Source organism: Gopherus flavomarginatus (genome assembly GCF_025201925.1).
Source record: "Gopherus flavomarginatus isolate rGopFla2 chromosome 13 unlocalized genomic scaffold, rGopFla2.mat.asm SUPER_13_unloc_3, whole genome shotgun sequence".
NCBI classification, from domain to species: domain Eukaryota; kingdom Metazoa; phylum Chordata; order Testudines; family Testudinidae; genus Gopherus; species Gopherus flavomarginatus.
Window position 1 is genome coordinate 2,030,087 of NW_026114611.1, and position 24,883 is coordinate 2,054,969.

At 52.9% G+C, this 24,883-nt stretch overlaps 1 protein-coding gene and 3 non-coding genes across 4 annotated transcripts in view; 3 read left to right on the top strand and 1 right to left on the bottom strand.

The window, feature by feature from the left end:
- Positions 1-24,883, top strand: part of LOC127041591 (uncharacterized) — a 592,831-nt gene that overhangs the window by 305,169 nt on the left and 262,779 nt on the right. The gene's annotated exons all lie outside the window — the stretch shown is intronic.
- TRNAT-UGU (transfer RNA threonine (anticodon UGU)) lies at positions 972-1,045 on the bottom strand. The gene has a single exon. It is a non-coding gene; the product is annotated as a tRNA-Thr (tRNA).
- TRNAF-AAA (transfer RNA phenylalanine (anticodon AAA)) lies at positions 7,164-7,246 on the top strand. Its single transcript has one exon. It is a non-coding gene; the product is annotated as a tRNA-Phe (tRNA).
- TRNAG-UCC (transfer RNA glycine (anticodon UCC)) lies at positions 9,967-10,038 on the top strand. Its single transcript has one exon. It is a non-coding gene; the product is annotated as a tRNA-Gly (tRNA).

The following is a 24,883-nucleotide window of genomic DNA, read 5'->3' on the forward strand; positions in this document are numbered from 1 at the left end:
AGTACAGAGGGCAAGTGTACAGGGGGTTCTGGTCTGGCTATTGTGGGGAACTTCCCTGGTTTATACATGACCCTGGTGCAACTGGCCAGAGAAAGGATCTGAGTCCCCACCCCCTTTCCAGAGGACTGCCTGACCCCAAGGACGCTCTTTCTACTCTCATGGGTGGCAGAGTCCTTGTAACCCCAACAAGGCTGGGCCCAGGAATCCTGCTGAAAAACCAATACTAGTCTGGTATAGGAATTTGGTTTGAATGTATTATTAGTATTCTCTTCTGATTTCTGAATCAGTTCAGCTCAGTCTTTGTCCTCCAGCTGTGTTTCCAGCTGTTGAGTTATGGGGGAGAGAGGCCAAGTCATGGTGTCTCTACCCTTCTTTCATAGTTTCTTCCAGCTTGTTAGGAAGCTCCTTTGCTAGGATGTGAATCAAGCAGTGTCCATCCTCACAAGGCAGACTTGTACAAACCATATGATCATTATATGAGAGTGGTGAATATGGGGCTTCCAGGGTGCTGCTTTGAGCACAGCGTGCCACACCTGGGCTTCCATTGCAATGGAGATGTACCCTTAGAGTCCATCTCTCCTGGGATAAAGATGGAAGCAGGGCTGGCCTGGGTCATCCTACTTGAGCTCATGGACATAAAGCTGAGGGGCTAAAAACTGTGGTGCAGATATTTGTGTTCACACTGAAGCCTGGGTTCAGAAACCCTCACCCCTCGTGGGACCTCAGAGGTTGGGCTCAAGCCCATATGTCTGCACTGTAATTTTATAGAGGTTGGGAGGGAGTTTAGCAAGTGGAAATAGTAAAACCACATTGAGGGGACTGGGCCTCTGACCTATCAGCTCTTAACACCCAAACTTTCAGTAACTCTATTATCAGTGCCTGTGAGTGTAATTTAACCCATAGGTCCATCTAGTTCTGAATCTTGTCTTCTGACAGTAGCCAATGCCAGGTGCCCCAAAAGCCACTCCCCAAGGCACCACTGGGAGTTGAATCCAGGATCTCCTGTTTACAAAACAGGTACTTTAACCACCTAAGCCATGGTACCTGCTGTTACTTAAAGCATCGTGTCTGCCCACACCTGACTGTCTGCCAGTCCCCACTGGGCCCTGACAAAGGTTGCTCGTGTTTGGCTTCTGTAAAGCAGAGGAGCAGGTGAAGTTTTGCTCCCAAGGTGTGTGTGTGATTCTTTGGACAGGTCTACACTACAAAATTAGGTTGGTGTAATTACGTTACTTAGGCTGGCAATGCAGTATATCAACCTAATCCCAGTGCAGATAGTGGCTCAGCTGTCAGAACTTTCTGGAACTATGAAAGGGGAGGGGCCCAACCTCTGTAGCAGGAATGCAGGGCAGGTGAGTTCACGGTGGGCATTATGGGATACTGGTGGAGGCCAGTTATGGTGATATAATGACCAGCAGCATTTACACTGACAATTTGTCACTTTAAGTTTGCTGCACAAAGCTCTAGGCCTCTCGTCGAGGTGGTTTTATTTTGTCACCAAAACAGGGCAGTTTTGTCGTCAGGCGTGGTATTGCAGTGTGTGCACCAGCCAAAAGCTGCTGACCGAGGGAGTGTTGTGTGTTTTTCACACATCTGAGCATTATAATGATGCTGAAATAACTTTGTAGTGCAGACCTGGCCAAAGATTCACACACACACACAGCTTGCAAGGAAAAGTTCACCTGCTTCTCTGCTTTGCAGAATCCAAACACAAGCAAAGCTTGTCAGGCCCCAGTGGGGATGGCAGGGAGTCAGGTGTGGGCAGACACTGTGTTTCAACCACAGGTGGGCACTGTGGCCTAACTGGTTAAAGCCCCTGTCTTGTAAACAGGAGATTCTGGGTTCAACTCCCAGTGGTGCCTTGTTGATTAACTCTTGGGGCACCTGGTATTGGCTGTTGTCAGTGGACAAAACACAGAGCCAGATGAGCCTTTGGTCCAGCCCAGTATGGCAGTTTTAATTATACTCACAGGCACTGATAACAGAATTACTGAAAGTTTGGGAGTTAAGAGCTGATAGGTCAGTGGTCCAGCCTCTCACAGATGACCCCCTCCCTCTGGGACAGGGGCAGGTCTGGGCTCTCACACCAATTGCTCATTGTGGCTGCCAGAATCCATGAGCTGCTCATTTAGTTTGCACTGAGGGTTGAGCCCTGCTTCATGCACCGTGTGTGAGAATGAAAATCCTAAACCACCCTTTGAAATAACGAATGCAGCAGGACGTGTTATTGTCCCTGCCCCAAAGCAGGCAGACCAATGGAGAAATGCCATTGAGTCCACGGTATTACTCCACTGCCATTTTACCTTTTTTGCTTGCTAAACTCCCTCCCAACCTTGAGGGCTCCCAGACCCCAATATTGAGCTTGAGCTGAGATGTCTACAGTGCAAATTTACCACCCCACAGCCAAAGCCTCCGGAGCCTGAGCTGGCACAGAACAGCCGTGGGTGTTTCATTGCAGTGTGGACATAGCCGAGCATTATGTCTACACTGCCATTAACACACCCAAGTCACTATTCTCAAACCCTGAGTCAGCTGATTCAAGCTTGTGGGTCTTATGCTGCAGGGTTATAAAATTACAGTGTAGACACTTGGGCTTGAGCCCAGCCTCTGAGACCCCACGAGGGGTGAGGGTTTCCAAGCCTGGGCTCCAATCTTATCTCCGGGAGCCCAAATCAGATCATCCAGGCCAGTGGGATTTTATCACACTATAGATGCCCCCTTAGGATATATCTACATTGCAATGTAAGCCCAGGGTTAGCAGAAGTCATGTCAGCAGCCCCAACACATAGACATAAACCAAGAGGGAAAGACCCATCCCCAAATAAGCTGGGCAGTGTCCTTCTCCCTATGGTTTGTAAGTCCAGCAATCAAAAGTCCTTTAACATGACCCACACCTGCACTCCACTCACAGCTGTTGTCCTTAGTCAGTGCAAGCCCAGAGGTGCCTCTGTAGAGTTCACCTGCCATCCTGGGTGGAAAAGGGGGAAAATAAGAAGGCACCGTGCTTACTGTGTTGTCTAGGAACTCACTCATCCCTCCATGGCCACCCTATCCTAAAGTTGGTTTAATACCTAAATTTTAGTATTGGGACCCCAGCCCACTTGGCCCTGGAACCCTTGTCCCCTGCCTAGCGAGTGCTATTGAATTGAGGGAGAGTCCCTCAGTCAGGGTCTGCCAAACATAGTTGTGCTGCCCTTGATTCACACAACAATGATAACAACCCTTTATTTCTCCTGTCCCAATAACAAGGAGACTGGGAATCCAACACCAGCCAAAAGTGATCATTTTGGCAAGCAACCCAACATATTTCCAACATACTGTAAAATCCACATGCAGACTCATACATGAAACCTTGCAAGAAAATCTTCCTGAGGGAGTCTGAAGCACCTGCTGCTGGAGGGAAGGAGGGAACTGTGCACTGAGATTGAGGGGCACTGGGAACAGGAGGGGCCTGTGCGTTGGGATTGAGGGGCACTGGGAATAGGAGGGGCCTGTGCATTGGGATTGAGGGGCACTGGGAATTGGAGGGGGCTGTGGGTTGGGATTGAGGAGCAGTGTAAAAAGGAGGGGGCTGTGGGTTGGGACAGAGGAGAAGGGTGAAGAGGAGTAGGCTCTGGTTGGGAGTGAGGAGCAGTGTGCATAGGAGGGGCAGTGGATTGGGACTGAGGGGCACTGGAAGTAGAGGGGACATGGATTTTGGCCGAAGAGCATCTTCATTTGGGGATCCAGCAGGATAGAGGAAAACAGCAGGTGATTCTAATTCCTTAGGGATATTCTGTTTTGTTTTCTGTGTGTGCGTGTGCATGCAGGGGAGGAACATGCTATATGCCCAGAGGCCTTTATTCCTCCAGGCTGCAGGGACAGAGAGGATGTCAGGAAGTTGCCCCTTCAAACCCACACACAAAAAGGTCCTTCTTAGGAAAGGCACAGTCTTGAAGAGAAAAAGTAACACCAAAGAGGACATCAGAAGAACAATTTTTGAAGATACAGTGAGTAGTTTATTACCTGACCAGGGACTTGAACCCTGGATCCTCAGATTAAAAGTCTGGTGTTCTAACAACTGAGTTAGCCAGGCTCACAGCAAAAGAAGTACAAGATATGCAGAGGGGAAACTAGTCAAGAAAAAGGGAAATTGATACAATACGGAAAACCTGCTGCTCTCTCTCTTTTCCCAGCCCTGGCCTGGCTGGTATTAGTGCTGGTTAAAAGACAGGGAAATATTGGCATCTACCAGCCTTTCATAGCTGTACTAGACTCAGGCATAGTACAGAGGTGCCCATCTGCAAGTGCTGAATGGTTGGATTGGCTAATGCCACCAGTAGACGTGCAGGGCACACTGGGATATAGAGCTAAGTGTCCATCACCATCATTAGTTCAAAGGGATAATTAGTTCAAAGAGATAATGATAATGATGGGAAGGTTCACAGTTGACTCAGTAGTTGCATACAAAGGTGCACATTTGGCAGTTACATTGGGAAATTCTGGCTCCTTCTCAGGCTCAAGTTGGCCACCTCGGTCTAGATGTAGAAGTTACAATATTTAAACTTGAAAGAGGGGCCAATTTCCCCATCATTTCCCACCTTCACATCCAAACACGATGACTTTCTGATTAAACCCGCCTCGTTCAGCCAGAAGATCTTGGGGTGGGTGTAGGAGTCACTGAGTAACATTCTCTGCACTCTGTTATGACTCAGGTCAGAGCAGAGGTACCTAGTGATCTAGTCTGGCTGTAAAATGTATATATCAACCCCAATTATGGTGTGAAATTAATCCTCAGGAATGGCTGTTCCCCACCCAAACCCCAGCAAAGGGCTCTCCAAGGGAGGGGGCTGTTGAGGAAGGAAAGAAGAAAGATGTCCTTCTCTCCCTGGAGGAACTGGGCTCTGCGCTTTGGACAGAAAGGAGGGGAAGGAAATGGCCACATGATGGCAGTGGAACCTAAGAAATGAAACACAACAGGCTTCTGAGCACGTTGCTTCTGAACAGTGAACGAACCTGACTGCTGTATCATGAAAAGCCAAAAAGCCATTTCTTTGTATGATAGGGAGAAAAGAGTTCCAATAATTACTGCCCATTTACTTTTGAATTATTTACATTATAAAGAAAATTGTAACAAAATTAGTCTGAACTGGAGCTGCCTGTTATTAAAAGCCTGTTCCCCAATTCAGTTCCAACTGCCCTGCTAGAAACACCCCCAGGTCCCTGCTCACCCCAGGAAGAGGAAAAAGAGAAACCGCCACTGGGCACTGCCCTTGGCTCCAGGCTGCTGTCCTGGTGTGCGGGTGGGGACTAATTGTTTGCTGTTGAGGAGGGAGCCAGCAGAGGCCTCTGGTGCTCTGCTCCTAGCATCTGCCCAGCCCAGGCTGTCCTCTGCCTCAGCTGCTGCTCCCAGCCTGCTCTAGAGTCAAACAAGCAGGGCTCCCAGGGGAATAGAGGCTGGGACAGGGCAGCAGCCTGGGTTGGGCTGGGAAGATGCTGGGAGTTCTCGTTCCCTGAGAACTGGCCTGGCTCCCTTCTCAACAGCAAACAAACCAATTCCACATCCCCTCCCTAGAAAAATCAGCCTGAAGCCAAGGGCAGCAGGGGACGATTGCCTTTAGTTCCCACCAAGACAGGAGAGAACCCAGGGCCTTTCTAGCAGAGCTTATGGAACTGACATGGGGAAACCAGCCTTTAATAACAGGCAGCTCAAGATGAAGCTAAGTATTTTTAATGATTTCTACAACATTAAATAACCCTTCAATCGTAGTGTCACCATCCATAAAATTGCTTCAGCCTTACAGGTTCCCAAGTACAAAACTAAACATCTCTTCAAATCCAAGGAAGTGGAGATCAGTCAACATTCAGAGTCATCCCACATAAAAGAACCATGTTGTGGTATATACTGGCCCCATCACGTGGCCATCACCTTTCTCTCCTCTCTGTTAAAAGTTTTAGTATTTTGCACAGAAACTTTCTTCCCTCAGGAAAGACCTGGGAACCAGGGCTGCCAGCCAGACAAACACCTTTAAGAGGAGGCGTCATCTGTCAAAAAATGATCTCCCTCCTTCAGTTCAGTGACACCCTGAAATGTTACTTATCAGGGCAGAGCCGGAGGACTGAAAGCAGCTACATCAAGCCTCTGTGTAGCTAGCAGGAGTGAACACAAACACTCCCTTGTATCTGAAGAGATGTTTAGTTTTACCCTTGGTAAACTACAAGGCTAAAGGGAAAGGTGATGGTGGTGTCAGATATAAAGAGTGAAACATGAAACAATCATCATAGTTATGCCCATAGCAACTGTAAATATTTCTAAATTCTTCTTATTATCATCAGTGTATTATTTTCTCTGTCATCCAGACATTGACTAGACCTTGACCAAGAAATTTGGATCTTGACAAAATAATCAACTACCCCTCGTTAAGGTAGTGGACTTGACACCCACTCGGGTGTCTCCACGCAGGTTCAAATACTAACAACAGTGGCGCCTTATAGCCATAGCTTTTAATCAGGGCAATACATTGATACAAATTCCTGTTAAATCATTTCTCAGCCAGAGTCCATCGCCCACATTCCTTAAGACACTGGGCCACCATGTGGACGTTTAATTTCCCTCCCCAATTTCACACAGAGGCACAATTTCCTTTGCACAGATCCAATAACAGTAAAACCTCCCTGTGTCTCTTGTCTGAGCCAGGGCATTCGATTCCAGTGAACCCTTCTGTCCTGCAATGGCAATGGTCAGACAGAGGGGACGTGGTCACCTGCATCCCTACCAGGGAGATATTGGCTCGGCTCTTTCTTTCTGCTGCTGTTTTTAGTCCATGAAACATCAGGGATGGAATGCAAGGCTGAGCTCACACACCAACCCCTGAAACATTTCAGTGCCCCAGAGAAATCCTGCCCCCGGCTATTGGAATGATATGGTGGAGATTCGAATTGGAAAGGGACTGTCTGAATTGTCAGCGTGGGGAATGAACAACAATCTACAGCAATGTCGTTAGCCACAAACACACTAATCATGCTCCAGCTGGAAGGGAAATGGGCAGGAACTCTTGCTGTTCCCCATGGACACACTTACACTAATGCACAGCCGTGAGTGTGCTGGGGGAGCTGGTCTGAGCCATCTGAAGTGACAATTCTGTGAGAACAGAATTATCATATAGGGCAGCAGCTATTCATCAACTAGTTGTAGCCGAGTGGTTAAGGTGATGGACTAAAAATCCATTGGGGTCTCCCCATGCAGGTTTGAATCCTGCCAACTGTGGAAGCATTAGTGTGTTGTCATTGCTGCTGTCTTAGTGCCTGAGCATCCATGGAGCCAGATCTAGTCTCCCTCTGAGGCTGGCTATCCTTAAAATACTGCTGTAGCCCTGTGGAGTAGACAGCTGCTACAGTGAGGGGTGGGGTTTTCCATCCCTGTAATAGCTGCATTGGCAAAACAATCTTTCCTTTCATTTAGCACTATCTAACCATGGCTTAGGTCAGCTTAATTATACTGGTTCTGGGGAGTTTCACACCCTGAAAGACATACTTGTTAGAGGGTTTGTCCCAATTATAGGCCTGTTAGCTTGACGTCTGTAGTATGTAAGGTCTTGGAAAAAATTTTAAGTAGTTAAGGACATAGAGGTCAATGGTAATTGGGATGAATTGCAACACGGATTTACTAAAGGTAGATCGTTTCAAACCAATCTGATCTCCTTCTTTGAGAAGGTGACGGATTACTTAGATAAAGGAAATGAGGTAGATATAATTTACCTAGATTTCAGTAAGGCGTTTGACATGGTTCCGCATGGGGAACTGTTAGTTAAATTGGAAAAGATGGGGATGAATATGAAAGTTGTAAGGTGGATAAGGAACTGGTTAAAGGGGGGACTCCAGCGGGTTGTATTGAAGGGTGAACTGTCAGGCTGGAAGGAGGTCACTAGTGGAGTCCCTCAAGAATCGGTTTTGGGACTGATCTTATTTAACCTTTTTATTACTGACCTTGGCACAAAGAGCGGGAATGTGCTAATAAAGTTTGCGGATGACACAAAGCTGGGGGGTATTGCTAACACGGAGAAGGACAGGGATACTATTCAGGAAGATCTGGACCACCTTGTAAACTGGAGTAATAGTAATAGGATGAAATACAATAGTGAAAAGTGCAAGGTCATGCATTTAGGGATTAATAATAAGAATTTTAGATATATGTTGGGGGCGCATCAGTTGGAAGCGACAGAGGAGGAGAAGGACCTTGGGATATTGGTTGATAGCAGGATGACTATGAGTCGCCAATGTGATACGGCTGTTAAAAAAGCAAATGCGATTTTAGGATGCATCAGGCGAGGTATTTCCAGCAAGGATAAGGAGGTGTTAGTACCGTTATATAAGGCGCTGGTGAGACCCCATCTGGAATACTGTGTGCAGTTCTGGTGTCCCATGTTCAAGAAGGATGAATTCAAACTGGAACAGGTTCAGAGACGGGCTACTAGGATGATCCGAGGAATGGAAAACCTGCCTTATGAAAGGAGACTTAAAGAGCTTGGCTTGTTTAGCCTGGCCAAAAGAAGGCTGCAGGGGGATATGCTTGCTCTATATAAATATATCAGAGGGGTTAACGTTAGGGAGGGAGAGGAATTATTTAAGTTTAGTACTAATGTAGGCACGAGGACGAATGGGTATAAACTGGATATTAGGAAGTTTAGACTTGAAATTAGGCGAAGGTTTCTGACCATTAGGGGAGTGAAGTTCTGGAACAGCCTTCCGAGGGAAGTAGTGGGGGCAAAAGACTTTTCTGTCTTTAAGACAAAGCTTGATAAGTATATGGAGGGGATGTTATGATAGGATCATTAATTTGGGCAATTGGATTACCACCAGATAGGTCTGCTCAATGGTCTGCAGGGAGATGTTGGATGGGATGGGAACAGAGTTACTGCAGAGAACTCCTTCTTGGGTGCTGGCTGGTGAGTCTTGCCCACATGCTCAGGGTTTAGCTGATCGCCATATTTGGGGTCGGGAAGGAATTTTCCTCCAGGGCGGATTGGCAGGGGCCCTGGAGGTTTTTTGCCTTCCCCTGCAGCGTGGGGCACGGGTTGCTTGCTGGTGGATTCTCTGCAGCTTGAGGTCTTCAAACCAATTTTGAGGATTTCAATAACTCGGTCCTGGGTTAGGGGTTGTTATAAAAGTGGATGGGTAGGGTTCTGTGGCCTGCCTTGTGCAGGAGGTCAGACTAGATGATCATATTGGTCCCTTCTGACTTATGAGTCTATGAACCCTGTAATATTTACATCTTGAAGTTACAGAGCTAATTCTTTACTTTTTCCTTTCTTTTATTAAAAGATTTCTTTTTTTAGAGAACCTGATTGATTTTTTTTCCTTGTTTCCCTTGTGTTATTCCAGGGGATTGGGATAACTCACCAGAACAGGTGGGGGGGAGACGGGAGGGGGAGAGAAAGAATCTCTCTTTGTTTTCCTTGAATCTGTTTGCCTCTTTGTGGAAAGGAAGGGAGATGCTTCTCTGTATGGTGATTTAAGAGGTTGGATCAGTATCTCTCAGGATAGCCCAGGGAGGGAAACTCTAGGAGGGGGAAAGGTGGGGGAATGGTTTATTACTCCTTGTTTTAAGAACCCAAGGGATCTGGGTTCTTGGGGTCCCCAGAGAAGGCTGGGGAGGTCAGAGTGCTCCAAAACACTATATTTTTAGGTGGTGGCAGCGCTATCAAAATCTAAGCTGGTAATTAAGCTTAGAGGATTCAGGTGCTAGTATCTCATTTTCTGAACTCTAAGGTTCAGATCTGAGAAGGAATGCTGTGATACTCATAGTGTAGACATCCCCTGTGATTAACAGCTTTGGTGGCTAATTGAAAGGCTGATGGTTCAAACTCAAGTGAAGATGGAGGTGTTTTTTTTTCAGTGATGAGAATCCAGTACATTTTAACAGGCTGAAAATCAACTCAATGCTGCTCTAGCCTCATTGGTCAAGCATAAGTGACCCTTTCACCAGAGGCATTGGTGGTATAGTGGTGAGCATAGCTGCCTTCCAAACAGTTGACTTGGGTTCAATTCCCAGCCAATGCAATGATGAGATGTTTTCTCCCCTGGGAATTGGTTTAATTTCAGTGACATTGTATCAGTTTAGCAATGGAATGAGAGAATCAATGTCCTGCAGGGCTTTCAACACACAATGGAGGAAGAAAGGGGTGGGACTAGACAATGAGCAGGTGGAGTTATCCTGGTATTACAATGTTTGGTTTATTTTTTTTTTAAAACTTCCTTTACTTTCCTCTCCCTTTTAGACTTGGAGCCTTTAAGGTCAGAAGGGAGCAATGTGATCATCTAGTCCGACCTGCTGCACCTTACAGGCCAAAAGACCCCTCCTGTAATAGACCCGGGAGGGGAGGCAGCTCTGTGCACTGCCCCTACCCCAGGCAGCACATGGAGGCCCTCTGCCACACAGCATGCCCCAAGAGGGAGTGGGGGGCCAAGCAGATGATCCAGCATGAGGGGATCATTCTCATTCGTAGCTGTCCAGCTGTATGGGGCAGGAGGTCCTTGTATTTGGAGCAGTGGGAGTGAACTGCGTGCACTTGTGTCTCTGAGCACAATTTTGTGAATAGTATGGTGTGTGTAGGGGGGGTGAGTGTGAGTGTGGCTGCGGGTGTGATTGTTTCTTTCTTTGGGGGTTGGACTAACATGTCCCTCTGGGTGTGTTGTGTGTGAGCGTTCTTGGGATTGTGTGAGTCCCTTTGTGTGTGTGTGTGTGTCACTTGCTGCAGAGTACAAAATCCTGCAAAGCCATTTCTTACTGGTTAGCCCAGCAACACACTGATACAAACAGTGTCACAGACTCACACACACAGAGCAGGGCTCAGCAGAGGGCAGCAGGGACACACACGTCTCCCCTGGGCCAGCTTGGACAATTTCCCATCATGACTCGGCACAATGCTGGTGCCCCAACACGGGGGTGGGCAGTGACCGGGCAGAGGGGGCAGATGTGCTGGATCTGTAAAAGCAGCAAAGAGTCCTGTGGCACCTTATAGACCAACAGACGTATTGGAGCATGAGCTTTTGTGGGTGAATCCCCACTTCGTCGGCTAGATTCAGAAGGAAGCACTTTGGGAAAATCAGGCAAGGCCCTTAGCAGAGCTGGGACACAGACCCAGTGACCCCTGCACCACCCTGGGAGGGCAGTGGGGTTTAGTGGTCAGAGCAGGGAGGGGCTGGACACCAGGATCCCTAGATTCTATCCTTGGCTCTGGAAGTGGAAGGGGTCTAGAGCAGGGGGACTGGGATCCAGGACTCCTGGGTTCCATAGGGGAGACTGTTTTTCCCTGTGCTTCCCTCCCTCGAGAGCCCAGCCCAGCCCCCTAGTGGAGACTGAGCAGGAGTGGGGGGAGCTGTTCTCCCACTTTGGAGTTATGATTCAAACTCCTCCCCCAGGGACTGTGACATCACAGAATCTGCCCCCCTCAACACAGAGAAAACTAGTGGGGTTAGGAGGGTTCTAGCTGCAGACACCCCTGGTCATTGCAAGAAACCCCCAAACCTACTTGCACCCACAAAACACCCTCTCAGGCTATACGCCCCCTGCTAGGACAGGACCTCTTGCTCCCACCCCTTTTCTTATCACCACAAGCTGCTTCCAGCCAGGCACCACACCCCATTCACACACCTTTTGTCACTACGTAGCTCAGTGGCAATCACTGCCCCAAAGTGACTCCGGTGCAGGCACTCACCACACGAACTCCCCACACCGGATTCTGTCCACACACAGAGAATTCTCTCTGCCCGGCTCCTTCGGTTCATCTCACTGCTCTCCCTACTGCCGCCAGCCACTGCTCATCTGCATAACCCCGCATTGTTTGGTTCTTGCTGGCCCGTGCTTGTGCCTGCTGGTTTCCTTCCTGCTGTTCCTGGTGTGTAAAGACAGAAGCGTTTTTGAATGTCTTTGAGTTGTTGTTAGTGCTTCAGTTGTTTGCCTTAATCTTATGCCGTTGGATCTCTTTCAGGGTGTGTTTTGGTTCTGAGAAGTAAAAGGCTGCTGTGTGTGTGTGTGGTGTTATGGAGCGAGGTAGCAAAGGTTGGTTGCAGAGGTGGTGCATGTGCCACGAAAATTGTTTCTTGTTTCTCCCAGAGGAAGGTGTTTTCCACCCCAGTAACCGGGCTCTCACTGCAGCTTTCCTTTCACTAAATAAGATTTTTACCAAATATAAATTGCCCTCCAATTTCTCTAAGAGAAATTGAAATTGTATCTTTGTACTAATATCCCAAGTGTGCAAGTCCATCCCCTCAGAGCAGCCCCACACCCTGAGGCCAGGGGAGAATCCCAGCTGGTTTGTGCATTTGTAACCCTGGGGCCTGAAGCTGATGAGAGAAAGGGAAGTGAGCCATCTTGGAGCTTTCCGATACCACCTGCGGGGAGCACAGGGATTTGACTGAGTGACATCCTGGCTAATTTTCACCTTGTTCTCCGCCAGCAGGATCCACTGGAGAGTTCAGGAGTGACTTGACCATGGCAGCACCCTATTTACATATTAAAAGCCGGCATTTTGGGGCCAATGGGGTGAAATGTGAGTACTTTTGGGGTTGGGACCCACATGAGAAGGGATATCAACAAACTGGAGAGAGTCCAGCAGAGGGCAATAAAAATGATTAGGGGACTGAGACAGTATATCAACTAGTTGTGGCCGAGTGGTTAAGGTGATGGACTAGAAATCCATTGGGGTTTCCCCATGCAGGTTCAAATGTTGCCAACTACAGAAGCATTAGTGTATTGTCATTGCTGGTGTCTTAGTGTCTGAGCGTCCATGGAGCCAGATCTGGTCTCACTCTGAGGCTGTCTACACTTAAAATACTGCTGTAGCACTGGGGAGTAGACAGCTGCTACAGTGAGGGGAGGGGTTTTCCATCCCTGTAATAGCTACATTGACAGAACAATCTTTCCTTTCATTTAGCACTATCTAACCATGGCTTAGGTCAGCTTAATTATACTGGCTCTGGAGTTTTTTACACCCTGAAAAACGTACTAGTTAGAGGGTTTATCCCATCACCCTCCCATTCCCTGGTCCTTCTTGCATGACTAGAGAGCAGCAATACCCGAAGTTCAAAGGTGCAAACAATTCAATGTTTATTGGGGTAAACTTCCAGCAAGCAATGATTCCAGTTTCCTTCCTCTGTATCCCCCTTCCCAGCTCTGACACCACAGAGGCTTGTCTGTGTCCTTGTTCCCATTCCCCTTTAGCAAAACATAATTCCAGTTCCCCTACCCCATTCCCATTCCCCCCCTTTACTTTCTGATTGACTGCAATCTATATAGTAAAACTGGAGTTCTGCTTAGCTATACCTTAGCTAATCATTTTACTGAAATGTAACTAACCAATCCTAACATATTGTAACATGATTATCTAACCAATTATACCCCACTGCCTTAATTGGTTAACCCCCAACATATTAATTATACAGCAGACAGAAACAATCACAGAACCAGACAGAGATTATACAGACAAGCAATAGGAAAGTGGGGACTACAGTGACAGAACAACAAAGAAATGAGGATTTCACACCCCAGCTATTGAGCAGTGAGTTGTTGCCAGATGGGATGCTATCATGGCAGAGGTTATGGGTGCTGATTGCTTAACTGTCTGGCCCACAGGGCAGGATTTTGAGGTTCACCATTACTGTCTCAGAATGCTAGCACCCATCTTTTGTTCACTTAAAATGCGAGCAGGGAGATTATAACACCACAGAACTCATGGAGCTCCAGGAAACTTGTAACTTTAGGTCCAGGCGAGTGTGTTTAAAAATCAGCTGTGCTGTGGAAGGTCTCTAGGAGTTGAAAGAGATGTGCCATCTCAACCTCCCTAAAGAGTTCATCAACTATTAATGAAAACTAGGGTTGATAAGTCACATTCTTTGTAGTATCAGGATGGTGGACGGGTCTAAAGCGCTAGTTATGAGACTCATTTTTTCTAATCCTTTGGGTGTTCTGGTCTCTGCATGGAAACGTGGTTTCAAATCCCACTCCTGATATTACCATTTAATTATATCTGGAGAAAATGGCCTCACTTCAATCTCCTTTGGAACAATAGAACCCTATTTGCTTAGCTTTTCTATTCCAGTAGCTGTGAGAGAAGCTCCAAACCAGGGGGAAACAGGGCCTCTTCTCTCGACCGATCAATTTTTGTCTTTCTTCATTCCAAGCCATTTTCTGAGATACATCCATATTTCCCACACTATTGTGTTTAGAGTTCTTTGCTTTTATGAAACTTTAGAATCATCATTTAATTGCCACACAACTGTACTTCTGAAGTGAAGTGAAACAATATTATTTGGATATTCTTGCAGAAGAGTTTTGCTTTCTGACCTGGAAATGAACAGGGCCTACCTGAGGGGCACAATGCTACTCCCTTTTCTTGGCTCATCCAAAAAAACATACGTTCTTGATGGCCTTTGTTTTCCTGTTCTTCAAAGGGAAATCAGCTTGTGTAGCAGCTACTGAGAAAGCCTTAGAAAAGGGCTCCAGGTTTCACAGTAGCTGGTTTCTGTTGTGTAGTGGTTATCACATTTGCTTTACATGCAAAATGTCCCTGGTTCAGAAACAGTGCTGCTTTCTCTCTCTTGGTCTCTTATTGCTCCAAGTCTTTTCTCAAATACATCCATAGCTTTTATGATTTCTTCCTCGTTATTTTTTTTCCTTTCATGGAGCTTTAAATTCAAAAGGAGAGGTTTAGCTGGCATTTTGAGGGAAGGAACAGACCATCATTTGGGAGACCGCCAGCTCCATAACAAATCTGAGCATAGAAGAATCCCAACCCATTTTCCAGCATATTTAGCTCCCAGCCAGCAGTTTTTCTCTTGTCTTTTTTTTTTTGAGCTAACCTTGAGTCCAGGGCGCACACACTCTCTGCCCCACACATCAAATCTGGCCCTGCTGCAAAGTGACCCCTAAGAACCAGTAACCTGCACGAGAGCATGACTGGGGGGAAAGGGTTTCCCATGAAGCGTATAAGCCACTGGATGCGTTGGAAAGAGCAGCTCTGACTGTAACAGTCAGCAAAGAAGGTCTGTTTGGGGATGTGGCTCAGTGGTACAGTGCCTGCTTTGCATGTATCAGGCCCTGAGCTCACTCCCCACATTTGCCTTTCACCTCTGCTGCTTTGCTCATGCCCAGCTGGCATGTGGCCCAGCCAGTCTCCCTGCACAAGTTTCAGTCCTGAGCAGTGAGGGCAAAGTGCCAATTGCATGGAAGCTCTGTAGGGGTTTCTGCTCCTAAAGCACCATGGTGACCCTAAGATTCCCATCCACTGAGCTGCTTGATGAGGAAGGACTGGAGAGAAGGGTCCCATCAGCACCAAGGGAGGGACAAGGACATGGAGGAGCAGTCAGTGCTGAGAGAGGAAAGAGGTCAGTGATTTACACAAGACAGGGGACACTGGTTCTTGGAGGGGAAAGGAGGTGAGGCCAGCTTGTTTACAATGATGCTGATGATGAATAGAAAAAAAAGGCTGGAGTCAATGAAACATGAGAGCATAGAAGGAGAAGGGCAGCTCCACAGAGGGCCCTGGGTGCTCATACACCCCAGTTCATAAGTATACAACATCAGACTGGCCACACTGGGTCAGATCAAAGGTCCATCTAGCCTAGTAGCCTGTCTTCTTACAGTGGCCGACCCAAGGTGCCCAAGGGTTCCACAGGTTGACTGTGTGTTATGTGAAGAAATATTTCCTTTTGTTTGGTTTAAATCTGCTGCCTCTTCATTTCATTTGGTGAGCCCTAGTTCTTGTGTCTAGAGGAGTAAATAATGCTTCCTTATTTCCTTTCTCCAACCCAATCATTGTTTTATAGACCTATATCATCTATTTTCCAAGCTGAAAAGTCTCAGTTTTATTAATCACTCTTCATATGAAAGCTGCTGCATATCCCTAATCATTTTTGTTGCCCTTTTCTGAACCTTTTCCAATTACAATATATCTTTTATCAAGTGGGGTGACAACATCTGCACGCAGTATTCAAGATGTGGGTGTGCCATGGATTTCTGTAGAGGCGCCCTGGCTTGTCCTAGATAGCAAGAATAGACAAACAGGGACCCAGCCCCCTACAGTGATCCCATGGACAAGAACCTGGTTGTTAGTGGGGTGAAGGTTTCCTCTGGACAAAGGGGAGCTGAAATCCCTCAGTGTCCTGGAACTTAAGTAATGAAAGCTTCAAACCCTTCATAGCCGTGCGTTGAGATGCATCAGTAGAAGGCTGGGCTGGAGCAGGGGTCGGCAACCTATGCCAATTTTTAATGGCACGCTGGGGCCTGCCGGGACTCCAGTATGCCATTAGAAATCCTGCCGGCATGGCAACCCGCTGGCCCCTTCCTCGCCTTCCCCCCGAGCCCTGCCGCCGCACGTGCAGCACTCTGGGGGACAGGGGTCTGCACTCCCGCGGGGCAGCATTTGGCTCTGCGGGGAGTGAAAGATGATCCGCGCTCATCCGTTGCCCTGCCACCTTGCGCGCAGCACTTTGGGGGCGGGGCTGCATGCGTGGTAGCAGGGCTCCGACTGAGCGGGAAGCATCATGGTAAGGGGTCCGGGGTTGGGGGGAGTGGAGTCAGCAGGGGGCAATCAGAGGACAGGGAGCAGGGTGGGTTGGATGGGGGGTGGGATACCGGGGGGGTGGTTGGAGCAGAGGTCTCTGGAGGGGGCAGTCAGGGAGCGGGGGGGTGGATGGGGCTTGGGAGTCCCAGGGTCTGTTAAGGGGTGGGGGGTGGATAGGAGACAGGGCAGTCAGGGAACAGGGAGCAAGGAGGGTCCTGGGGGCACAGTTAGGGGTCTCGGGGGGGGTCAGGGAACAAGGAGCTGGGTGGGTTGGATGAGTCAGGAGTTTAGGGGGGGCTGTCAGGAGGTAGGGGTGTGGAGAGTGGTTGTGGCAGGCAGAGAGCGGGGGGGTGTATGGGTCCAGAGTTCTGGGGCTCCTGTCAGGGGGTGGGGAGTGGTTAGATAGGCACGGGAGTCCGGGGGTTCTGTTTGGGTGCGGGGGTGTGGATAAGGGTTGGGGCAGTCAGATACACTCAGCCTTCTCCCCTGCATTGGGGGGCTGGTGCTGCCACCGCCTGCTGGAAAGTCATGAGGGTGGTGGGGCTCTGTGAACAGCTCAGTCCCTGACCCTGGTGGCAGAAATGATGAGATGGAGGCTCCAGCTGTTTCTAGGATTTACTATTTCCACTTGCCTGTGAAGTCCAGCTTTCCCCAGCACATTCACTGTGGTGCAGTTGGGTCACTGTTTCCATGGCTGAACAGCAAAGAATCACTCCCAGTTTCCCTTTTATCTGCAGCAGGGTTAGTCTGTGTTGGTGGTTAAGGAGGTGGATCTAGTTGTAAATTGTTATTCATTCCCCACCTTGACAATTCATATAGTCCCTTTCTCATGCAGATTCCCAGCACCTCAGTGATTCTGGTAGCAGGGGTTGGGGCCTGAGATTTTCAGAGTTCCTTTACCCTCCACTTGGAGTGAACTCAATTTTTTTACTATCCCAGAAATTCCATGAAATAACAACAGGGGCATAAAGAAAGAGGGGAGAGAATATTGATCCAGCCTCTGGGGGTTTGGGCTGCTTTAACTCTTGGTAAAAATATGAACTTGATTCCAAGAAGGGAGAGAGGAGAAGCCTGAAGCTGACTTTAGTCCCAGGCTGGGGTCTCCTGAAGGGTAGGAAACATCCTTGGCTGTCACCCAAGGACAGTAGGCTACTGGCAACATACCAGGGCTGGGATGAGAGGGGAGTGTTACATAGACTTTATCACACAGGCCCCATCCTGCCTCCTCAGAGCCCACAGGTGAGAATCTAGAGAAGGGTGAGTCATTTCTCAGCTGCATTCTCAGGAGTAGTCAGTAGCCGTCCTTGATCAGAGACCCAGGGGAGCAACCACAGCAGTTCTGCGGAGAGCTTTGGCTGCCAGGGGATCCAGCTCGGAGAGGGAGTGCTGGGGATCTGGAGGGCCAGTCCAATAGGGCTGTCTCAGGAGTCAGAGGTGGCTTTGCCAGTGGGAAGGCGCTAGGCCAGATGTTGGTGGGATGGGGAAGTAGGGAATACAGGATATGAAGCTGGCTAAAATGAAACTGCACAAAAAACCCTTCCTCTTTGCTCCAGCTAAAGGCCCTACTTTGGCTTCTCCCCTTTCATAAAAATCTCCATATCTACCCCAACTGTCAGAAACCCCCTTTCTCCCATGGGTATTTTCACAGTTTCTTCCTTTTTTCATGGTCTCGTACAAATATTTTTGCTATGGAAATGATCAAGTACATTTAACATGAGAAAAACAATCAAACAACACATCTGTATCTCCTTCTCCAAGCATGGTGTGTCTCAGTTTAGCTACTGAAAAGTCTAGGCAGGCAGAGTCACCTCTGCATTATTTAGCGAAGGGATAGCTCAGTGGTTTGTGCATTATCTTACTAAATGCAGGGTTGTGAGTTCAATTATTGAGGGGGCCACTCAAGAATCTGGGGCAAAATCAGTACTCAGTCCTGCTAGCGAAGGCAGGGGGCTGGACTGAATGGTCCCTTCTAGTTCTAGGAAATAGGGTACCTCCATTATCTATTTTTTTCTTACTTCACATCAGACCCAGGACTTGCACCCAGCAGTTCTTGGGGCCCTGGGACAGAACTGAGCTTCACTGGCAGCAGTGAGGGAGAACGGTTGGGACTGAACTATCTGGGGAATATTTTAATCCTTATCTAATTTTCAGAGGATTAAATCAATGCAGCTTCCACTTCTCCGTCTCTCCCAAGGAAATAACGTTTCTGTGTGAAGTACCCAAACCTTTTAACAATAAGAAGTGAAATGAAATGGCCACATGATGGCAACAGACCCTAGGAAATTTCTTAGTCTCTAGGGTGCCACACGTCCTCTTGTTCTGTTTGAGGATACAGACTAACACAGCTGCTCCTCTGAAACCTATGAGCAGGGCCGGTGCAACCATTTAGGCGGACTAGGCGGTTGCCTAGGGCACCAAGATTTGGGGGCGCCAAAAAGCGGCGCCCCCCAATTTTTTTTTAAATGGTTGAGCAGCCGCTGCTGCTGGGACAGAGAGGGAGTCTGAGCTGCTGGCCTGGGTCAGGACGCCGCCGCGGCAGCCGGCAGCCCAGGGACCCCCTGGGTCAGGGCGCCGCCCCGGCAGCTAACAGCCCAAGGGGTCCCCTGGGTCAGCGCGCCGCCCCGGCAGCCGGCAGCCCAGGGCCCCCCCTGGGTCAGGGCACTGCCCCGGCAGCTGACAGCCCAAGGGGTCCCCTGGGTCAGGGCGCCGCCGTGGCAGCTGGCAACCCAGGGCCCACCCCCGGGTCAGGGCACCACCGGGGCAGCCGGCAGACCAGGGCCCCCCCGGGTCAGGGCGCCGACGGGGCAGCTGGCAGCCCACGGCCCCCCCCGGGTCAGGGCGCCGACGGGGCAGCCGGTAGCCCAGGGGGTCCCCTGGGTCAGCGCGCCACAGCAGCAGCTGGTAGCCCAGGGCCCCCCCGGGTTAGGCCGTCGCTGTGGCAGCCGGCAGCTCAGGGGGTCCCCTGAGTCAGGGCGCCACAGCGGCAGCCGGCAGCCCAGGGCCCCCTCGGGTTAGGGCGTCGCTGCAGCAGCCGGAAGCCCAGGGCGCCCCTGGGTCAGGGCGCTGCCACGGCAGCCTGCAGCCCAGGGGGTCCCCTGGGTCAGTGCACCAGCAGCAGCCGGCAGCCCAGGCCCCCCCTGGATCAGGGCACCACCGCGGCAGCCCAGAGGTTCTGGCTGCCTGCGGCGCGCTGACCCAAGGGAATCCCTGGGCTGCAGGCAGAGGCTCAGAATCCCTCTCCCTCCCAGAGCAGGGGCTCCAAGCCTGTGCCATTTTTTTCGTTGCTGGCGGGGGCGCCGGCGGCTGGGCAGAGCTGCACAGCTCTGCTTAGGGCACGTGGCAGGAGCCCTGCGAGGGCAGCACGACACCAGGGCTTCTTCAGGAAAGTGGGGGCTGCCCCCTGGCTCAGCCTCCACGTCAGCCCAGCGAGGGGCATGGAGAAGAAAAGAGACTCAGCCGTGGTCTGCTGGAGCGGGGGAAGAACGAGGACCCCGATGCTCATGCGCTGGGCAAGGTGAGCAAGTGCTTCCCCACAGCTTGGCCTCAGGTGCCTGTGCTCCTGCCCCCTTGGTCCTTGGCTGGTCCCTGCTGCTGCTCCCCTTCTGCCTGCACGGCTGGAGAGAACAGCAGCCTGCAGAGCTGAGCTGCCCCAGTGCCCCCCAGGCACCCCCCTGACCCCATCCCCCCCACGGCCCTGACCCCCAGGTCCGAGCCCAGTCCCTCTGAGCTGGAAACCCCCTCGACCCCATCCCCCCCACAGCCCTGACCCCCAGATCCGAGCCCAGTCCCTCTGAGCTGAAAACCCCCTGACCCCATCCCCCCCCACAGCCCTGACCCCCAGGTCCGAGCCCAGCCCCTCTGAGCTGGAAACCCCCTGACCCCATCCCCCCCACAGCCCTCACCCCCAGATCCGAGCCCAGTCCCTCTGAGCTGAAAACCCCCTCGACCCCATCCCCCCACAGCCGTCAACCCCAGCTCCGAGCCCAGCCCCTCTGAGCTGGAAACCCCTGACCCTATCCCCCGCACAGCCCTGACCCCCAGCTCTGAGCCCAGCCCCACTGAGCTGGAAACTCCTTCGACCCCATCCCCCCACAGCCCTGACCCCCAGCTCTGAGCCCAGTCCCTCTGAGCTGGAAACCCCCTGACCCCATCCCCCCCCACAGCCCTGACCCCCAGCTCCGAGCCCAGACCCTCTGAGCTGGAAACCCCCTGACCCCATCCCCCCCACAGCCCTGACCCCCAGCTCCGAGCCCAGTCCCTCTGAGCTGGAAACCCCCTGACCCATCCCCCCCCACAGCCCTGACACCCAGCTCCGAGCCCAGTCCCTCTGAGCTGGAATCCCCCTGACCCCATCCCCCCCACGGCCCTGACCCCCAGCTCCGAGCCCAGCCCCTCTGAGCTGGAAACCCCCTGACTCCATCCCCCCCACAGCCCCTGACCCCCAGCTCCCGAGCGCAATCCCACTGAGCTGGAAAACCCCTCGACCCCATCCTCCCCACAGCACTGACCCCCAGCTCTGAGCCCAGTCCCTCTGAGACGGAACCCCCTGACCCCATCCCCCCCACAGCCCTGACCCCCAGCTCCGAGCCCAATCCCTCTGAGCTGGAAACCCCCTGATCCTATCCCCCCCACAGCCCTGACCCCCAGCTCCGAGCCCAGTGCCTCTGAGCTGGAAACCCCCTCGACTCCATCCCCCCCACAGCCCTGACCACCCAGCTCCGAGTTGAGAACCTCTGAGCTGGAAACCCTCCTGATCCCATCCCCCCACAGCCCTGACACCCAGCTCTGAGCCCAGCCCCTCTGAGCTGGAAACCCCCTGACCCCATCCCCCCCACAGCCCTGACCCCCAGATCCGAGCCCAGTCCCTCTGAGCTGGAAACCCCCTGACCCCATCCCCCTCACAGCCCTGACCCCCAGTTCCGAGCCCAGTCCCTCTGAGCTGGAAACCCCCCGACCCCATCCCCCCGCACAGCCCTGACTCCCAGCTCTGAGCCCAGTCCCTCTGAGCTGGAAACCCCCTCGACCCCATCCCCCCAGAGCCCTGACCCCCAGCTCCGAGCCCAGTCCCTATGAGCTGGACACTCCCTCACCCCATCTCCCCCACAGCCCTGACCCCCAGCTCCGAGCTGAGCCCCTCTGAGCTGGAAGCCCTCTGACCCAATCCCCCCACAGCCCTGACCCCCAGCTCCGACCCCAGTCCCTCTGAGCTGGAAACCCCCTGACCCCATCCCCCTAACAGCCCCGACCCCCAGCTCCGACCCCAGTCCCTCTGAGCTGGAAACCTCCTCGAACCCCCTCCCACAGCCCTGACCCCCAGCTCTGAGCCCAGTCCCTCTGAGCCGGAAACCCCCTCGACCCCACCCTCCCACAGCCCTCACCCCGAGCTCCGAGCCCAGTGCCTCTGAGCTGGAAACCCCCTCACCCCATCTCCACCACAGCCCTGACCCCCAGCTCCGAGCCCAGTCCCTCTGAACTGGAAACCCCCTCGGCCCCATCCCCCCCACAGCCCTGACCCCCAGCTCCGAGCCCAGCCCCTCTGAGCTGGAAACCCCCTAACCCCATCCGCCCCACAGCCCTGACCCCCAGCTCTGGGCCCAGTCCCTCTGAGCTGGAAACCACTTTGATCCCATCCCCCCACAGCCTTGACCCCAGCTACGAGCCCAGTCCCTCTGAGCTGGAAACCCCCTGACCCAATCCCCCCCACAGCCCTGACCCCCAGCTCCAAGCCCAGTCCCTCTGAGCTGGAAACCCCCTCACCCCAACCCCCCCCACAGCCCTGATCCCCAGCTCTGAGTCCAGTCCCTCTGAGCTGCAAACCCCTTCGACCCCATCCCCCCCACAGCCCTGACCCCCAGTTTCCTACCCCAGTCCCTCTGAGCTAAAAACCCCCCTCAACTGCATCCCCCCGACAGCCCTGACCCCCAGCTCTGACCCCTTTCCCTCTGAGTTGGAAACCCCCTGACCCCATCCCCCCACGGCCCTGACCCCCAGCTCCGATCCCAGTCCCTCTGAGCTGGAAACACCCTCGACCCCATCCCCCCACAGCCCTGACCCCCAGTTCCGAGCCCAGTCCCTCTGAGCTGGAAACCCCCTTACCCCATCCCCCACAGCCCTGACCCCAGCTCTGAGCCAAGACACTCTGAGCTGGAAACCCCCTCGACCCCATCCCCCCCACAGCCCTGACCCCCACTTCCGAGCCCAGTCCCTCTGAGCTGGAAACCCCCTGACCCCATCTCCCCCACAGCCCTGACCCCAGCTCCGAGCCCAGTCCCTCTGAGCTGGAAACCCACTGACCCCATCCCCCCCACAGCCCTGACCCCGAGCTCCAAGCCAGTCCCTCTGAGCTTGAAATCCCCTCGACTCCATCCCCCCAGAGCCCTGACCCCCAGCTCTGATCCCAGTCCCTCTGAGATGGATACCTCCTCGACCCCATCCCCCCCCACAGCCCTGACCCCCAGCTCTGAGCCCAGTCCCTCTGAGCTGTAATCCCCCTCGACCCCATCCCCCCCAGAGCCCTGACCCCTAGCTCCGATCCCAGTCCCTCTGGCCTGAAGCCCCCTGACCCCCATCCCCCCACAGCCCTGACCCCCAGCTCCGAGCCCAGTCCCTCTGAGCTGAAGCCCCCCTGACCCCATCCCCCCACAGCCCTGACCCCCAGCTCCGAGCCCAGTCCCTCTCAGCTGGAAACCTGCTCGACCTCATCCCCCCTCACAGACCTGACCCCCAGCTCCAAACCCAGTGCCTCTGAGCTGGAAACCTCCTCGACCCCATCCCCCCACAGCCCTGACCCCCAGCTCCGAGCCCCGCCCCTCTGAGCTAGAATCCCCCTGACCCCATCCCCCCCACAGCCCTGACCTCCAGCTCTGGGCACAGTCTCTCTGAGCTGGAAACCCCTGACCCCATCCCCCACACAGCCCTGACCCCCAGCTCCGAACCCAGTCCCTCTGAGCTGGAAACCACTTCGACCCCATCCCCCGCACAGCCCTGACCCCCAGCTCCGAGCCCAGCCCCTCTGAGCTGGAAACCCCCTCGACCCCATCCCCCGCACAGCCCTGACACCCATCTCCGAGCCCAGTTCCCTCTGAGCCGGAAACCCCCTGACCCCATCCCCCCTACAGCCTGACCTCCCAACTCCGAGCCCAGTACCCTCTGAGCTGGAAACCCCATGACCCCATCGGCCCCACAGCCCTGACCCCCAGCTCTGAGCCCAGTCCCTCTGAGCTGGAAACCCCCTGAACCCCATCCCCCCACAGCCCTGACCCCCAGCTCCGAGCCCAGTGTCTATGAGCTGGAAACCCCCTCGACCCCATCCCCCCCCACAGCCCTGACCCCCAGCTCCGAGCCCAGTCCCTTTGAGCGGGAAAAACCGTCGACCCCATTCCCCACAACCCTGACCCCCAGCTCAGCGCCCAGTCTCTCTCAGCTAGAAAACCCTACGACCCCATCCCCCCAGAGCCCTGACCCCCAGTTCCTACCCCAGTCCCTCTCAGCTAGAACCACTCGACTGCATCCCCCCCACAGCCCTGACCCTGAGCTCAGACACCAGTCCCTCTGAGCTGGAAACCTCCTGACCCCATCCCCCCCCCACACCCCTAACCCACAGCTCCGAGCCCAGTCCCTCTGAGCTGGAAACCCGCTCGGACCCCATCCCCCACAGCCCTGACCCCGAGCTCCGAGCCCAGCCCCTCTGAGCTGGAAACCCCCTCGACCCCATCCCCCCACAGCCCTGACCCCCCGCTCCGAGCCCAGTCCCTCTGAGCTGGAAACCCCCTGACCCAATCCCCCCCACAGCCCTGACCCCCAGCTCTGGGCACAGTCCCTCTGAGCTGTAAACCACTTCGACCCCATCCCCCCACAGCCCTGACCCCCAGCTCCGACCCCAGTCCCTCTCAGCTGGAAACCCCCTGACCCCATCCCCCGCACAGCCCTGACCCCCAGCTCCGAGCCCAGTCCCTCTGAGCTGGAAACCCCCTCGAATCCATCCCCTCCACAGCCCTAAACCCCAGCTCTGAGCCCAGTCCCTCTGAGCTGGAAACCCCCTCGACCCCATCCCCCTACAGCCCTGACCCCGAGCTCCATCCCCAGTCCTTCTGAGCTGGGAAACCCCTCGACTCCATCCCCCCCCACAGCCCTGACCCCAGCTCCGAGCCCAGTCCCTCTGAGCTGGAAACACAGTGACCCCATCCACCCCACAGTCCTGACCCCCAGCTCCGAACCCAGTCCCACTGAGCTGGAAAACCTCCTCGACCCCATCCCCCCACAGCCCTGACCCCGAGCTCCGAGCCCAGCCCCTCTGAGCTGGAAACCCCCTCGACCCCATCCGCCCCACAGCCCTGACCCCC